At 40.4% G+C, this 19,032-nt stretch overlaps 1 protein-coding gene and 1 long non-coding RNA gene across 5 annotated transcripts in view; one reads left to right on the top strand and one right to left on the bottom strand.

The window, feature by feature from the left end:
* Positions 1 to 19,032, top strand: part of mcc (MCC regulator of WNT signaling pathway) — a 218,455-nt gene that overhangs the window by 38,018 nt on the left and 161,405 nt on the right. The window lies entirely within an intron of this gene.
* The window catches only part of LOC138760425 (uncharacterized), a 177,394-nt gene continuing 166,420 nt past the window's right edge, over positions 8,059 to 19,032 (bottom strand). The window contains exons 2-3 of the long non-coding RNA XR_011355595.1: positions 12,611 to 12,690; positions 8,059 to 8,137 (exon numbers count right to left, since the gene is read on the bottom strand). This is a non-coding gene — a long non-coding RNA (uncharacterized lncRNA). The remainder of the gene's footprint in view (positions 8,138 to 12,610; positions 12,691 to 19,032) is intronic.

The raw sequence follows: 19,032 nt of genomic DNA on the forward strand, positions 1-19,032 counted from the left end.
GCTTTTAACGCATCCCATAATACAAAATGACTTTTAACTGAATTAGCATTTTCAATTAAGAAAAAAATCAATCTGTTCTTTAACAAAAGTGACAAACTCAGGTTTTTTCAACAACATTGTATTAAATCTTCATCTATAGGATGAACGTTCTACCTCTGAACTTTCATAAGAAAAAAATAATAAAGAATGATCTGATATAACTCTTATATTCTGCCTGCAATACCTTTCCTTGTAAATGTGTCGATATTAAAAAAAATCTAGTCTAGAAAAGGAATCATGTCGGGAAGAGTGAAAAGAAAAATCTTTCTCTGTAGGATTAATCCTTCTCCAAATATCTACCAAATTTAAATCTTTCATTAAAGCCCCAATTTGTATTGCCATGTTTGATTTTCTAATACATTTTGGGGATTTATCCATCAAAGGATCCAAAACACAATTAAAATCCACCCTCCAACTAAAAGATTTTCATGAGCTTGACTTAACAAAAAAATTGTCTGAAATAAAACATTCATCGTCTACATTAGGTGCATAGATATTAAGTAAAGTCCAAAGTTCATTAAAGATTTTACAGTCCACTTTTAAAACCCTCCCAGCATTCCCCTCTACAGTATGCAACTCAAAAGATAAATTCTTATGAACTAAAATGGTTTTTCCTTTGAGTTAAATGAAGAAGAAAGCACATGACCAACCCAATCTCTTTTTAATTTCAAATGTTCTTTTTCAGTCAATTGTGTTTCTTGTAAAAAAAAAGCAATATCAATTTTCATTTTCTTGATATAAGCTAAAACTCGCTTTCGCTTAGTAGGATTATTTAATTCCTGAACATTAAAAGTTGCAAATTTCAACTAGACATTTTAAGAAACTAACAATATAATCACTTAATTAAAAAAATCGCTCTCCTACTAATAAATTAAATCCACTCTCCCTCCCCTAATATTATAGAAAAAGTTTATATAAAAAGGAATTTCAATTAGTTCCCCAAAAAAAAACACCCAAAGTTAGTAACTCCCTAAAAAACTGGGTGTGGCAAACCCCACCAGTGGCAGATGATTATCAAAGATATCAGTGCCATCCACCTCCCCCCAGCCAGAAATACAAGATATATATAATGTAATTCAACGTCATAGAAATATTCAGCAAAGCGACCCCAGTCTCAATGACTGGTTCGAATCTTCAACATCAATAAGACTGTGTGTCAAAACCTCCTTCTTTCCATCTTTCCCATTCTTTCCATTTCCATTGGCCCTTCTTTTAGGCGATGATGGCGAGTCTCTTCCCTGACCACGTAAATCTGGTAACGAATTAGCAAAAACCAATGCATCGTGATCATTCTCAAAAAATTGAGATTGATAATTGCCTAAAAAAACCTTCAACACAGCAGGGTATCGAAAAGCAAATTTATATCCTTTCCGCCACAACACATCTTTACCCGAATTGAACTCCCGTCGACGTCTAATAATTTCATGACTCAAATCTGCGTTGAAAAAAACTCTGTTGTTCTGACTCATCATTGGAGCTTGACTTTGTCTTGCCTTCTGTACCACCAATCGTAGAATCATTTCTCTATCCTGATAATTCAGGCACCGAATTAAAACTGCTCGTGATGGCTGTCCCGGTAACGGTTTCTTCCTTAGTGCTCTCTGTGCTCTCTCCAATACTAAACCACCCAGAAAGAACTCTTTACCCAACATCTCGGGGATTCAGTCCTTAAAATTTTTTTTTATTGGATCTGCTCCTTCAATATCTTCTGGAAGGCCCACAATTTTTACATTATTTCTCCGACTTTGATTTTCCAATGAATCAATCTTTTTCAATAAATCTCTCTTCTGAATTCCCCAATCCACGAACAAATCTTTCACTTTCTCTATTTTATCCTTATTACATATGACTTGCTTTTTACATTCAGAGAAAGCTGTCTCAAGTTTTTAAAAATTTTCCTGTACTGCATCCTCTGAAGTAAGCCATTTATTAACATCTCTCTTAAGTGTGGATATATCTTCAGACACATTAAACATTGTAGTTTGCATTTGGATCGTTTGGTGAGACATATTATCCATATGGTAGGCAATCCCTTCCAAAACAGTAAAATTAGAGTTCAGTCCAGATTCCAGTACCACATCTTGGGACCCACCTTCTATAATCTCCTCCTCCAGTTGTTTCTGAGAACTGGCCATTAAAGGTAAGTCTTCTTGTTCCACCATTGTCCATCCTTTTCCCGTTTGACTGCGGGTCTGCACACCTGACGACGGCATTCCAACCACATCGGGGCACCGCCGCTTGGCCCCCCCCCCCGCAGACCACACATGTTCCAGTAAGTCACGGACCATGGAGGCACCACCCAGCCCGGCAGGGCCACGGGCCATGCAGGGGCGATCTCCAAAGCCCTGCTGCGTGTCCCCGCCTCTCCCTATGGCAGCGCGGACTCAAGGGCTCCTTGTTCAGTTGGGTTGCCTGCGCGCCTGACATTACAAACGTGCGGGTCAATGTCGGCCGATTTCATCAACAAGCTGGTGCCATCTTGTGGAGATAAGACCGGCGCCATCTTGTGGAGACAAGACCAGCGGCGGCGTAATACTTAACCTAGCCAGAGTTCTCTGTGGTTTGGAGGCAACTCCGTGGTTCCAGCTGGACAGGTAGGCCTCAGTTCTTCAACACTTTTAAAGAGTATTTTTTTCTTCAGTTGAGTTTTAGGTTTTATAATATTTGCCGCCATTATAGACAAATAATGTACTTAGAAGTAGAAATAAAGCATTGATATACTTGGATTAAATTTTTAAAACGGGTGTTTAAAAAAAAAAAAACTGCCTGGGGAGGAGTAGGACCGCACGTCTGTCCTCGAAGCCATCTTGCCATGCCCCCCAGATAACGTATTAATCTTTGGTTTGCTCAGCAGTTTACTTGAAGATGTGTCCCTAAAATGAATTTCCCACTTCTTCTCTATCTTTTCACTCTTTATGATCAGGAAACATGGGGTTTGATTTATTTTCTCTATTGTATATGAAAAGAAAATCAAATTGTCCTTTGGCATGTAATCACATTTGGTTCTTGACTTGGACCATAAAGTTGCCTGCAGTGTAATGATCCTTGAGTAATCACCCTACACTTGTCTCTTGCTGTCAGTTGAAATGGATCCTGTTGATGGTAAATCACACTGAATTCTTGGACTTCAAACCAAGAAAGAAATGTTAATTAGGTAATAATGGAATCATCATGTTTTGTTTCAAGGGGTGTGGAATGTAAAAAGGAACTCTTGTATCATTGTGACAGGGTGAGATGACATCTGGAATATTATGTGGTTTTGGTCTCCATAATTAAGGAATTATATACTTACTGAGGGCATCGGTGTGGGCTCAAGTGAAGCATTTCTTGTGGTTACATGGGGTAGGTGCTGAGGGGCCGATTAGAGGGAAGAGATGAGTAGATGATGGGGTCCCTGCGCAAAGAGAAGGGAGAAGAGGGGAAGATGGTGGTGGGATCACATTATGGGTGGCAGAATTGTGGAAGATAATGTTGTGGTGGATTGCACCTTATGTCTCACTAAGTGCAAAAAAGTCTTTCTGGGTTGGTTCCCTGGATGAAGGGGTCAACATATGACTGGGGAGTGTAATTTAACAGCAGGATCTTGGAGTACAAGTGCGGAGATCCCTGAAAGTGGTGACTCATGTAAACAGTGGTGAAGGTTTATGGTATGCTTGTCTTCATCAACTGAGGCATTGAATATAGGAGTTGAGATGTCATGTTGCAATGGACAAAAGTGCAGGGGTAACTTAGCAGGTCACACAGCATCTATGGGAAATAAAAAGTAATCAACATTTTAGGCCTGAGCCCTTCATCAAGGTATGACCAAAAAGCAGGCAGGTGTTTTAATGAAAAGTTGTTGGGAGGGGGTAGGAGTTCAGGCTAACAGGTAATAGGTTATAGGGGGATATGGTTGGAGGGTAGAAGAGAAAAAAAGCTGAGGTGATGGGGAGGGGGTATCTCTTTGAATGGAGAGGTAAGGGGGTGGGGAGCTTGAGGAAAGGAGAGAGGCATAAGGAAAGAGGGAGACTCAGGGGAGGGGGTGGAAACTGAAGAAGTTGATGTTAATTTTGTCTGGTTGGAGAGTGCCCAGAGGGAATATTGGGTGTTGTTTCACCAAATTGCAGGTGGCCTCTTTTTTTCAGTGCATAAAGCTATGGATATACATGTTGGTGAAGGAATAGGGTGTGGAAATGAAATAGTTGACCATTGAGAGGTCCCTGTTATTGCAGTGGATAATACAGCTGCTCAAGAGAGTGATCTCCCAGTCGGTGTCCAGTCTCTCCAATGTATAGGAGGCCACAATGGGAGCACTGGGTGCAGTAGATGACCCCTGTAGATTCACAAATGAAGGACTGTTACACTTGGAGGGATTTTGCTGAGGGCATCGGTGTGGGCTCAAGTGAAGCATTTCTTGTGGTTACATGGGGTAGGTGCTGAGGAGCTGATTAGAGGGAAGGGATGAGTAGATGATGGGGTCCCTGCACAAAGAGAAGGGAGAAGAGGGGAAGATGGTGGTGGGATCACATTATGGGTGGCAGAATTGTGGAGGATAATGTTGTGGTGGATTGCACCTTATGTCTCACCAAATGACTTAGTTCTTGAACCTCCACCACCCAGGCCATGCCCTCTTTGCTTTGCTACGATTGGGTAAAAGGTACAGGAGCCTAAAGGCATTCAGTGGCACAAGGACAGCTTCATCCCTCCTGCCATCAGATTCTTGAATGATCAATGAACCAAAGGCACTGGCTTACTTTAACCTTTTGTGCTCTATTTTTATTTAGCTTCTGTAAGATGGTTAAATGAATGTTTTCACTGTGATGCTGCTGCAAAACAACAAATTTAGTGACTTCTTCATGAAATCAATTGATTCTGATGTTGGTTGCTGTCTTGAGGAAGTACCTCACATACATTTCAATGGATAGGAGGTCAGAGCCTGAAATGGTCTTGGTTATGTTTGTGGCCTTCTCTGTTCTTGGATATCTGAGTGACCAAACCAGACAGTATAATTTCCACAATGCACCTTTAGAAGTTTGCTGGTGTATTTGATAGGATGCCAAATCTCCTCAGACTTCTTGGAAAGTAGAGGTGTTCACAGTTCTTTACAATTGCTTTGATGTGCTGGCTCCAAGAGAGGTTCTTTGATATGTAAGGAACCTGAAGATAATAATCCTCTTCACCTCCATTAGATTGATGTGGATGGGTGTGGGCCCTTGACCTCACTTTCCCAAAATCTACAATAACTTCCTTGGTCTTGTTGACGATGAGAGCAAGCTTGTTGTTTTGACACCACCGAAGAAGATTCTTGATCTCTATTCTGTATTCTGATTCATAATTTCCAATTACTCATCCAACAATGGGGGTTGGGTGGGGGGGGTGGGGGGGAGACATTTGTAAGGCCTAAGTTGCATTTACAATTTTCTGAAATTTCTTGTGGTCTAGAGAGAATAGTAATATATCCTGGCTGGATACCTTCAGTGGTGCATTTATACAAGTTAAGAGATGCCGGAGACATGAGAAAATTCTACTGCTGAGCAAGAAAAGGCTCTTGTGCGTTTTCATGGCCATTGTGTCAACATGACTGGACCAATGAGAATTGGAAGAATTTGGGGAAGGATGTGAAAATGCATCGATGAGGTGTGCAGAAGGGCCATATCTGATTCACAAGACCTAGATTAGTGAAGTTGTGATTGGGTGTGTGCTAAAATTGGAAGAAGTGCAACAAGATCGGACAAATGGTGTTTTGAAACAGGAGGTTTGAATGATTAAAGAGGCAAGGACATGAATGTATAAAAAGAATGATGAGCAATTTTCACTGAGGGATTAGAGGATTGGATGTCAGCATTAAAAAATGAGTTAATTGTGTAAATTTGAAGTTCTTTCTTCCAATGGGCTATAGATAGATGCTCCAAGAACAAGAATTTTCAAAACTGAGGCAAATCATTTATTAGCATTGTTCAAATCTGGCTGAATGGTTTGCGGTATGGATTGGCTTTGATCTAATGAATGGTTAAATTGGCACAAGGAATTACATTTTTGAAAGGTAAACAAGAGACTGCAGATGTTGGAGAACTGGAGGAACACAAAATGCTGGAGGAACTCAGCGAGTTTTATTGTGATAATCATGCAGTGTTTTTTAAAAAAAAAAGCTTGTCTGCATGCATACTTGGATGGTAAATTGCCAGAATACTGTTTTTGGTTCCTGTTGATGTCAAAGCTATTGTTTAGAATATTCTTTCTCCTTTCAATTTTGGGTGTTTGCAATCAGGAATGTTTCCAAACTTAATAGTGAAGATGAAGGTTCAGCATCCTGGGTTCGGAGATCTATCTAAACTTGCATTTTCATTGAGGACATTTTCTTCCAGGCATGAAATGAATTTTAGATGACAATATAGTGGTTTCTATGTTACTGTTATGGAGACTAACATTTTAAATTCCTGGTTTTACTTGATCTATTTGAGTTCTTCACACATATGGTAGAATTGGAACTCTTGCCCTGGGATCACTTGTTCAGAGGTCTAGCTGCTAATCTAGTCATTTTACTTCTTCTTTACTAGAACTCTTTATGCTGTCTTTTTTCAATTGCCTGTGCCTTCTCTAATGTGAATATTTCTCCAAATCATGCTTTATATTTCTTTGAAAATTATGTGGCATGGATAAATGGAAAATCGTGGATGAATGTACTAAGATTTCCAAATCATATTTGGTTGGAGAAATTCAAGGAGTTTTCAAAGCATTTTAACTTTCTGCCTGAAGGAGAACAATTGCATCTCCACAAAATGTTCCCTGGAGAGAAGCACAGTATCAAGAACAATTTGATCAATTATTTTTCTCAATAAAACCTTTGCATGATTCCTAAGGTGCAGTCAGCAGATCTGGGCACAAAATTCCAGTTGTGGTCATGTACCAAGGTGATGTTTTAGAAAGATGTGGGGAAGTGTTTGGAACAAATCATAAAAATATGTTTTCCATTAACACCTGAACTATTTCTTTTGGGAAATGTATATGATTTGGAACCCCAACTGAAGTTGTCAAAATATCAATTAAAATGTTTCAAAGTCATGTTGGTGGTATAGCAATTACATGGAAATCTGAATCCTGTCTTAAAATTGATTTTTGGAAGAGAGAGATGCAAAATTGTATCCCCTTAGAAAAGGTGACTTAAAATATTAGAAATGGGTATGATACATAAAAATATGGAAACCATATTTGGATATTATGTAATGTTTTCTTTTCTACACCCCACCACCACTTAAAAAAAAATTCTTAATGGTTGAACCTTATCATGTTGGTTTAATTCTATTTTATTAATATCTTGTTTTTCTTTTTTTGGAGGGTGGGGGGTAATTATCACAGTAGCTTTGCACATATATCTACTCTTTTTTTCTTTTATACTTCTTTCTCTCCTCATACTTATGTACTGTACAACTATTATTTTGTTCTATTTTGATTATTGTAAGTATCATTTGGATATGATTTTATATTGTACTGTATATAAAACTCTTGATACATTTTTTAAAATTCCAGTTGTGGCTGAGCTATTCTATTTTCAATGTTTATTGCAACTTTCTTTTGTATTTTTTCTTCTGGACTAAATATACCCAGAATTTTAGGCTGCATGTTCACCATAGCTTCTCTACTTTGAGTGTAATAGCCCTAGAATTATCCCCAGTGCTTTGTTAGTGATGGTTTGTTCAACTGCAGTTGCTTTTAATTGTAGAACCCAGAACTTTAATTCCTTTCATTCTTAGTCAATTTAGTTATTTTCTAAGATGTGATTTTTGAAAGCTTTAGTTTTTTTTGCGTTTCTCAGTTAATATAAACTATTAGACTAAAATCTGGACATGGAAAATATACAAGTTGATATGGAACAAAGTAGCCATTTTGTAATTATAATATTTAGTAGTGCATTGGATTGCTTGTGATCGCTTTGTGAATCTGGGTAACTTAATTTTTATCCATGTTTCCTAACTGCAATCTGAAATGGGCACAGGCCTCATTTATGTTTTAACATTATCCTGTGCTTGTTACAGGGCCTGTTGTACCTCCTTGAGCCTGTGCTGGCCTTCCTTTCACTCTTCAGACTTGCTTGCAGGCTATTGCCAATAAGTCAGTTGGCCTGCATCAAAACAAAATAAAGTGCTGGGCTCATTTTGCAGACTTGACATTCAATGGTATCTATTAAAATAATTCTTGATGAGAATTCGTATTGAAACATAGAAGATAGGAGCAGGAGTAGGTCATTCGACCCTTCGAGCCTGCTCTGCCATTGAACGAGATCATGGCTGATCTTAAAGTTCAGTACCCAGCCCCGCCTTCTCTCCGTAACCTTTAATGCCCTTATACTGAAGAAATATATCTAATTCCCTCTTAAATATATTTAATGAACCTGCCTCTACTGCCTTCTGTGGCAATGAATTCCACAGATTCACCACCCTCTGGGTAAAGAAATTTCTCCTCATCTCGGTACTAAATGGTTTGCCTATTATCCTCAAACCATGGCCCTGGGTTCTGGATTTTCCCATCATTGGAAACATCCCATCTGCATCCATTCTGTCCAGTCCTGCCAGAATTTTATATGTCTCCATGAGATCCCCTCTCAATCTTCTAAACTCCAGCAAGTACAATCCCGATTTGCGCAATCTTTCCTCATAAGTTATTCCTGCCATTCCAGGTATCAGCCTGGTGAATCGCCTCTGCACTCCCTCCATTGCAAGAACATCCTTCCTTAGATAAGGTGACCAAAACTGCACACAGTACTCCAGGTGGGGTCTCACCAAGGCCCTGTACAGCAGCAGTAAGGTATCCTTGTTCCTATACTCAAACCCTCTTGATATGAAGGCCAACATACCATTTGCCTTTTTAACCGCCTGCTGTACCTGCATGCTCGCCTTCAGAGACTGGTGTACAAGTACCCCTAGGTCTCTCTGCACTTCCCCATCTCTTAATTTATTGCCATTCAAATAGTAATCTGCCCTCCGGTTTGTATTACCAAAGTGGATAACCTCACATTTATCCACATTGTAGTGCATTTCCCATGTATCTGCCCAGTCCCTCAATTTATCCAAATCACACTGGAGCTTCCTGACCCCCTCTTCCATGCACACAACCCCTCCTAGCTTAGTGTCATCTGCAAATTCGGAGATATTACATCCAATCCCCTCATCCAGATCATTAATGTAAATTGTGAACAGCTGGGGTCCCAGTACAGATCCCTTTGGCACCCCACTGGTCACCGCCTGCCTCTCAGAAAATGAGCCATTTATCCCAACTCTCAGTCTTCAACCTGCCAGCCAGTTCTCAATCCACATCAATACTTTGCCCCCAATCCCATGAGCCTTGATTTTGTAAGCCAGTCGTTTATGCGGGACCTTATCGAAGGCCTTTTGGAAGTCCAGGTACACCACATCCACTGGCTCTCCCCATCTATTTTATCTGTCACCATCTCAAAGAATTCAATAGATTTGTCAAGCGCGATTTACCTTTTGTAAATCCATGTTGACTCCGTCCGATCACTTCTCTGCTAGTCATATGCTCCGCTATTACATCCTTAATAATGGATTCCATCATTTTGCCCACTACTGATGTAAGGCTCACTGGCCTATAATTCCCCGCTTTTTCTCTACCCCCGTTTTTAAATAGTGGGTAACATTAGCTACCCTCAAATCCATGGGTACTGATCCTGAGTCTATCGAGTTCTGGAAAATAATTCTTAAAGCATCTGCTATCTGAATGGCCACTTCCTTAAGTACCCTAGGATGTAGATTATCAGGCCCTTGGGATTTATCTGCCTTCAATCCCATCAATTTCCCCAAGACCATGTCCTTAGAGATACTGATTTCTTTCAGTTCCTCCCTTGCATTAGTCTCTATGTTTCCCAACATCCTTGGGAGGTTATTTGTATCCTCTCTTGTAAAAACAGAACTAAAGTAAGAATTTAATTGGTCTACCATTTCCTTATTCCCCATTATATATTCCCCTGATTCCGACTGCAAAGGACCTACTCTGGATTTCACCAATCTTTTCCTCTTGACATATTTATAAAAGCTTTTGCAGTCGGTTTTTATATTTGCTGCAAGCTTACTTTCGTAATTTATTTTTATTCTCTTGATTAATCCCTTTGTCCTCCTTTGGTGCATCTTGAGTCTTCGGTCAGTTTTTGGCCAATTGATATGCTCTCTCTTTGGACCTAATGCTGTCTCTAATTTCCCTTGTTATCCACGGTTGAGTCACCTTTTTTGGTTTAAACGATTTTTGCAATTTCTCCATTAGATCTGTGAATGCTTTCCATTGTCTATCCACAGTCAACTCCCCCATAAACACCACCCAATCAATCTTACTCAACTCCCGTCTCATACCATCATAATTCCCTTTATTTAAATTCAGGACCTTAGTCTCAGTTTTAATTTCATCACTCTCCATGTCGAGTGAGAATTCGATCATATTGTGATCGCTCCTACCCAAAGGGCCTCGTACAACAAGATTGTTGATTAGCCCCTTATCATTGCATAGAACCCAATCTAAAATGGCCTGCTCCCGAGTTGGTTCCTCGACATATTGGCCTAGATAACCGTCCCGTAAACATTCAAGGAATTCCTCCTCCTCAGTATTTTTACTAATTTGGCTAGTCCAATCTATATGCAACTTAAAGTCTCCCATGATGACAGCTGTTCCCTTATTGCACGCTTTTCTAATTTCTCTTTTAATGCCTTCCCTCACCTCTACACTACTATTTGGAGGCCTATATACCACCCCCACTAACATTTTCCACCCCTTGCTATTCCTCAGTTCTACCCATATAGATTCCGCATCTTCCGAGTTGATATCCGTTCTGTCAATCATGTCGGTCCCTTCTCTCACCATCAATACTACCTCACCCCCTTTTCTTTCTTGCCGATCCCTCCTAAATATCCTATACCCCGGGATGTTAAGTTCCCAGGCTTGCCCACCCTGCAGCCATGTTTCTGTAATCCCAATCAAATCATATTTGTTTATCTCAACTTCCACAGCTAATTCATCTACCTTGTTCCGAATGCTTCTTGCATTAAGATATAAAGCCTTCAGATTTGCTTTTTTCACCCTCCTTGCTCTTTCTGATTTTTTACTTTCACTGCCTAATCTAACTTTTCCTGTTTTATCTTTTCTGACCTTTGCCCTATCATACAGGTTCCCACCCTCCTGCCAAATTAGTTTAAACCGCACCCGACGGCTGTACCAAACCTAGCTGCCAATATATTTTCTCCTTTTGGGTTTAGGTGTAACCCATCCTTCTTGCCTTCCCCAAAAGAGATCCCAATGATCCAAGAAGCCAAAAACCCTGTCCTTTACACCAGCCCCTCAGCCTCACATTCATTTTTCTTAACCTTCCATTTTTGTCCTCAGTTGCACTTGGCACAGGTAGCAAACCAGAGATCACCACCCTGGCTGTCCTATTTCTTAGTTTCTGTCCTAGCTCTCTGTAATCCTTTTCCAGTACTTCCTCCTTTTTATCTATGTCATTGGTACCCACATGTACCAAGACATCAGGCTGTTCGCCTTCCCCTTTTAGAATGCCCTGGACCCGATTTGAGATATCTCGCACCCTTGCACCAGGGAGGCAGCACACCATGCGGGCATACCTATCTGGCTCACAGAATCTCCTGTCTGTATTTCTGACAATGGAGTCCCCAATGACCACTGCATTCTTCTTTACCTTTTGGTCCACCATGCCAGGCTCAGTCCCAGTGACCTGGTCACTGCTGCCAGCTTCTGTCAGGTCATCTCCCTCAACAGCATCCAACAAAATATACCTGTTACTGAGAGGGATATTCACAGGTGTGCTCTCCATTTTCCTGGTATTTTTCTTCCCTCCCCTGACAGTTACCCACTTACCTGACACATCTGGTCTTGGGGTAACTATGTCCCTGAAAGCTGAATCTATCAACTCCTCACTCTCCCTTACCAGCCGTAGGTCCTCAAGTTGAGAATTTGGCCTCCTGATTTGGAGCACATGTGGCAACCTGCTGTTACACAATTTAGTATCACAGTTTCTTATTTCAATCAATGTGATTGAGCAACCTCTGATTTCTTGATCAAATGCACTTTTCTCTTGAATTCAGATTTTTTTCTGACACTTGTCCAAATCACAGTTCTACTGAAGACTTGGAGACAGTATAGTATTTTTATCTCCTTCATGCTTTAGCTTTGTGATTTTCCACGTGTTTAAATTTTCTTCATTATCAACAATTTTTTTTTCATTTTTATATTTGTCACCTCATCAAATGGCAAGACAGAATCAATGGGCTGAATAGCCTGTTTTTGCTCCTGTGTCATGATGATGGTCTATTTCAGTCCCCTTTACTGATTATTTTGGCCAAAACATTTTTCTTATCACTTTTCACAAAAAAATTAATATAGGAAAAAAAAACATGTACAATATCCCAGTCACCCTAAATTTAGATTCAGAATTGCAATGTCTATGACAAGAAAAAAAATTGAGTGAATAATACAGATCCATAAACTTTCAGCAACATGTATTGCAGTGAAGGTTAGCAAACTGCAGTTGGTGAATTTGGTAATTGCTTCTAACAAAGAATGTACCACTTGTACTCACAATTTGCATGAACATGGTTTAAGAGCACTGATGTTTAAGTATTCTTGGCTGATCAATAAGAACCAAGGCAGCAGCGGAACCTTGAATAAAGTAACAAAGAAGGATGTCAGACAAGCACCAGCCACAAAACTTTCAAGAAAACCTTATGTGGGCTGAAAACATCAGCCATTTGGGCTTGGTATATCAAAGTGTCAGACTTCTGGGGGGATTCCATCCATACCTGCTGCTTTGCCACTTTTCAGTTGTTCGATTGCCTTATATGTCTCATCCAGGGTGGGAACCTCATCCAGCTCTAGCCTTAGGGGCTGTTGAGGGAGCTGGAGCAGGGCGGAATCTTGGACTGAGCGGTTGGTACTGAAAAGAGATTGGAAGTGTTCTGACCATCGGTTGAGGATGGAGATCTTGTCGCTGAGGAGGACTTTGCCGTCTGAGCTGCGCAGCGGGCTTTGGACTTGGGGTGAGGGGCCGTACACAGCCTTTAGAGCCTCGTAGAAACCCCTGAAGTCGCCAATGTCCGCGCTGAGCTGTGTTCGTTTGGCGAGGCTAGTCCACCACTCATTTTGGATCTCCCGGAGTTTGCGCTGAAGATGGCTGCATGCGCGATGGAAGGCTTGTTTCTTCTCTGGACAGGACGGCTTTGTAAGGTGAGCCTGGTGGGCAGCTCGCTTCTTTGCCAGCAGCTCCTGGATTTCCTGGCTGTTTTCGTCAAACCAGTCCTTGTTTTTCCTGGAGGAGAAGCCCAGTACCTCTTCAGTGGATTGCAGTATGGTAGCCTTCAACTGATCCCAGAGGGTTTCAGGGGACGGGTCCGTGAGGCGGGTTGCAACGTCGAGCTTTGCTTTGAGGTTTGCCTGGAAGTTTCCTCTCGCTTCGTCTGACTGCAGTTTTCCAACATTGAACCTCTTTCTGGGGGCTTTATTGTTCCTGGGCTTTGGCTTGAAGTGAAGTTGCCCATTCAGAGCCAGCTCTTCAGCGCTTGACGTCCTGCTTTGCGGAAACTGCCAAAATGTTTGGCCTGGAAGTCAGCCTGAAGAAAACTGAGGTCCTCCATCAGCCAGCTCCCCACCATGACTACCAGCCCCCCCACATCTCCATCGGGCACACAAAACTCAAAACGGTCAACCAGTTTACCTATCTCGGCTGCACCATTTCATCAGATGCAAGGATCGACAATGAGATAGACAACAGACTCGCCAAGGCAAATAGCGCCTTTGGAAGACTACACAAAAGAGTCTGGAAAAACAACCAACTGAAAAACCTCACAAAGATAAGCGTATACAGAGCCGTTGTCATACCCACACTCCTGTTCGGCTCCGAATCATGGGTCCTCTACCGGCACCACCTACGGCTCCTAGAACGCTTCCACCAGCGTTGTCTCCGCTCCATCCTCAACATCCATTGGAGCGCTCACACCCCTAACGTCGAGGTACTCGAGATGGCAGAGGTCGACAGCATCGAGTCCACGCTGCTGAAGATCCAGCTGCGCTGGATGGGTGACGTCTCCAGAATGGAGGACCATCGCCTTCCCAAGATCGTATTATATGGCGAGCTCTCCACTGGCCACCGTGACAGAGGTGCACCAAAGAAAAGGTACAAGGACTGCCTAAAGAAATCTCTTGGTGCCTGCCACATTGACCACCGCCAGTGGGCTGATAACGCCTCAAACCGTGCATCTTGGCGCCTCACAGTTTGGCGGGCAGCAGCCTCCTTTGAAGAAGACCGCAGAGCCCACCTCACTGACAAAAGGCAAAGGAGGAAAAACCCAACACCCAACCCCAACCAACCAATTTTCCCTTGCAACCGCTGCAATCGTGTCTGCCTGTCCCGCATCGGACTGGTCAGCCACAAACGAGCCTGCAGCTGACGTGGACTTTTTACCCCCTCCATAAATCTTCGTCCGCGAAGCCAAGCCAAAGATCAAAGTGTCAACATTTTTGTCATTTTTATATATAAAAATGGTTTTAGATGATATTTTAAAAATCAAACAAGATTACATGCAACTACATAATTAAAATGTGAAATTTAAGAATATCTCTTTTTATTTTATAATTTTTTATTTTTCACACTATGAACCATATCAACCAAAATATGTACAAATGTATCTCATTAAATTTACACAGTGGTCTTTTCTCCCCTCCCCCCCTCCTTTCCCTCCCTCCCCTCTACCCACCCCCCTCCAAAACCTATAAATATTCAACATATACAATAAAACCATAAAACAATACTTTCACACAAAGGAAAATAAACAAGAAAATGCGTCATCTATTTATTACACACTGAATCGAGTCATTTTGTCTTCTTATCATTTTCATTCTCATTTTTGGGGCTGGAGGTCGTAGGAAAGCTCTATGATATGTTCCATGTATGGTTCCCAAATTTGTTCAAACATTGTGACTTTATTTTTTAAATTGTATGTTATTTTTTCCAGTGGAATACATTTATTCATTTCCATGTACCATTGCAGTATACTCATGCTCTCTTCCATTTTCCAAGTTGACATGATACATTTTTTTGCTTTCGCTAAGGCTATCATAATGAATTTTTTTTGCACTTTATCCAATTTCAGGCCTAATTCTCTACTTCTTGTGTTACTTAAAATAAATATCTCTGGTTTTTTTGGTATGTTATTTTTTTGTAATTTTATTTATTATCTGATGTAATTCTTCCCAAAATGTATTTACTTTCATACATGCCCAAGTTGCATGTGATGTTCCCATTTCCTTCTTCTGATAATGTTGAATCCCATTTTTAAAATTTTTGAGGAGTAATATATGCCCTGTGTAACCAATTATACTGTATCATGCATAACCTTGTGTTTATTGTATTCTTCATAGTTCCAGCACATAACTTTTCCCATACTTCATTTTTTATCTTTATGTTTAGATCCTTTTACCACTTCTGCTTAGGTTTATAGTTTATTTCATTTTCCTTATCTTGCAGCTTAATGTACATGTTCGTTATAAATCTTTTAATTATCATTGTGTCTGTAATCACATATTCAAAGCTGCTTCCTTCTGGTCATCTCAATCTGTTTCTCAATTTATCCTTTAAATAAGCTTTCAATTGACGATATGCAAACATTGTACCATGAGTTATTCCATATTTGTACTTCAACTGTTCAAATGTTAATAAATTATTTCCCAAAAAACAATTTTCTATTCTTTTGATTCCTTTTCTCTCCCATTCTCTAAAGGAAAGGTTGTCTATTGTAAAAGGGATTAGCAATTTTGCGTGAATAATAATTTTGGTATTTGATCATTCGTTTTTTTCCTTTCTAAGTGGATCTTCTTCCATGTATTAAGTAAATGATGCAGTACTGGTGAGTTTTTATATTGCACCAGCTTTTCATCCCACTTATAAACTATATGTCCCGGTACCTTTTCCCCTATTTTATCTAGTTCTATCTTAGTCCGGTCTGGTTTTTCCCTTGTCTGGTAAAAATCTGGTAAATACCTTAATTGTCTGGCTCTAATAATTTCTAAAATTTGGTAACTGTAAACCATCTTGATTATACCTCTCTGCTAATTTATCTAATGCTACCCTTGGATTCCTCCCTTTCCACAAGAATTTTCTTATTATTCTCTTTAGTTCCTTAAAGAATTTTTCTGTTAAGGGAATTGGTAATGTTTGAAATAAGTATTGTATCCTTGGGATACAATACTTATCCTGATAAACTTGTGTTTAATGTTTTATTAACTTCACATTTCGGGCCACAAATGTGACACATTATACGATGCTTTAATAGAGTTTACCCTCCCTATCAACATTAGTGGTAATTCTTTCCAATGTTCTAAGTCTTCCTGCAATTTCTTTATTAGTGGCTAATGATTTAATTTGTACAGGTGGCTTAAGTTATTATCTAACCTGATCCCTAGGTATCAGATTGCTTGTGCTTGCCATTTAAATGGTGATTCTTTTTTAAATTCTGTAACGTCTGTGTTACTCATTGGCATTAGTTCACTTTTACTTGCGTTGATCTTGTATCCTGATATTTCTCCATATTCCTTCAATTTTTTATGTAATTTTTTTACTGATACCTCTGGTTCTGTTAGGTATACAAATAAGCTGATTTTATACTCCTTCTCCTTTATTTTTATCCGTTTTATTTTATTTTCTATTCTTATCAGTTCTGCCAAAAGTTCTATTGCTAAGGCGAACAATAAGGGGGATAGTGGACATCCCTGTCTAGTTGACCTACTTAATTTAAAGTGACTCGATACATATCCATTTACTGCTACTTTCGCCAACGGTCCATTATGTCATGATAATGAATATGTATGAGATATACCGGAAGTCACGTGGTATGAGAGAGAGATAAGAACACAAGCAGGAGAACAAAGGAAACGGGAGAATAAAGACACTCAGAAGTTTACCTGATAAACTTGTGTTTAATGTTTTATTAACTTCACATTTCGGGCCACAAATGTGACACATTATACGATGCTTTAATCCAATTTATATATTTTTCTGGTAGATTGAACTTCTGTAATACTTTAAATATGTAATTCCACTTTACTCTGTCAAGGGCTTTTTCTGCATCTAGAGCAACAGCCACTGTTGGTTTCTTATTTCCTTGAACTGCGTGGATTAGATTAATAAGTTTGCAGACATTTCTTAATAAATCCAGTTTGATCTTATTTTACTATTTTAGGTACACAATCGGCCAATCTGTTTGCTAATAATTTTGCTATTATCTTATAGTCTGAGTTAAGTAGAGATATTGGTCTATATCTTTGGCTTGGCTTCGCGGACGAAGATTTATGGAGGGGGTAAAAGTCCACGTCAGCTGCAGGCTCGTTTGTGGCTGACAAGTCCGATGCGGGACAGGCAGACACGGTTGCAGCGGCTGCAGGGGAAAATTGGTTGGTTGGGGTTGGGTGTTGGGTTTTTCCTCCTTTGCCTTTTGTCAGTGAGGTGGGCTCTGCGGACTTCTTCAAAGGAGGTTGCTGCCCGCCAAACTGTGAGGCGCCAAGATGCACGGTTTAAGGCGATATCAGCCCACTGGCGGTGGTCAATGTGGCAGGCACCAAGAGATTTCTTTAGGCAGTCCTTGTACCTTTTCTTTGGTGCACCTCTGTCACGGTGGCCAGTGGAGAGCTCGCCATATAACACGATCTTGGGAAGGCGATGGTCCTCCATTCTGGAGACGTCACCCATCCAGCGCAGCTGGATCTTCAGCAGCGTGGACTCGATGCTGTCGACCTCTGCCATCTCGAGTACTTCGACGTTAGGGATGAAAGCGCTCCAATGGATGTTGAGGATGGAGCGGAGACAACGCTGGTGGAAGCGTTCTAGGAGCCGTAGGTGATGCCGGTAGAGGACCCATGATTCGGAGCCGAACAGGAGTGTGGGTATGACAACGGCTCTGTATACGCTTATCTTTGTGAGGTTTTTCAGTTGGTTGTTTTTCCAGACTCTTTTGTGTAGTCTTCCAAAGGCGCTATTTGCCTTGGCGAGTCTGTTGTCTATCTCATTGTCGATCCTTGCATCTGATGAAATGGTGCAGCCGAGATAGGTAAACTGGTTGACCGTTTTGAGTTTTGTGTGCCCGATGGAGATGTGGGGGGGCTGGTAGTCATGGTGGGGAGCTGGCTGATGGAGGACCTTAGTTTTCTTCAGGCTGACTTCCAGGCCAAACATTTTGGCAGTTTCCGCAAAGCAGGATGTCAAGCGCTGAAGAGCTGGCTCTGAATGGGCAACTAAAGCGGCATCGTCTGCAAAGAGTAGTTCACGGACAAGTTTCTCTTGTGTCTTGGTGTGAGCTTGCAGGCGCCTCAGATTGAAGAGACTGCCATCCGTGCGGTACCGGATGTAAACAGCGTCTTCATTGTTGGGGTCTTTCATGGCTTGGTTCAGCATCATGCTGGTGTTAATGGATCCTTCCCCGTCTTTGGTATTACTGTAATTATTGCTTTCTTACATGAATCTGGCAAGTTTTGTGTTTCTTCTATCTAGTTCATTACTTCCAGGAGAGGAGGAATTAATAACTCTTTAAATGTTTTATAAAATTCTATTGGAAATTCCTCCTCTCCTGGTGTTTTATTGTTCGACAGCTTTTTTAATATATCCTGTACTTCCTCTATTTCAAATAGTTTTATTATTTTGTTTTGTTCCACTTCTTGCAATTTCGGCAGTTCAATTTTAGCTAAAAATTCCTCTACGTTATCATCTTTCCCCTCGTACTCAGTTTGATACATTTGTTCATAAAATTCCTTAAAATTTTCATTAATCTCTGTTGGATTATATGTCATTTGGTTGTCCTTTTTCCTTGATGCCATTATCATTCTTTTAGCTTGTTCTGTTTTAAGTTGCCAGGCTAATATTTTATGTGTTTTTTTTTCCTAGTTCGTAATACTTTTGCTTTGTTTTCATTATGTTCTTTTCCACCTTGAACGTTTGTAATGTTTTGTATTTAATTGTTT

Source organism: Narcine bancroftii, chromosome 1 (assembly GCF_036971445.1).
Source record: "Narcine bancroftii isolate sNarBan1 chromosome 1, sNarBan1.hap1, whole genome shotgun sequence".
Taxonomy (NCBI): Eukaryota; Metazoa; Chordata; class Chondrichthyes; order Torpediniformes; family Narcinidae; genus Narcine; species Narcine bancroftii.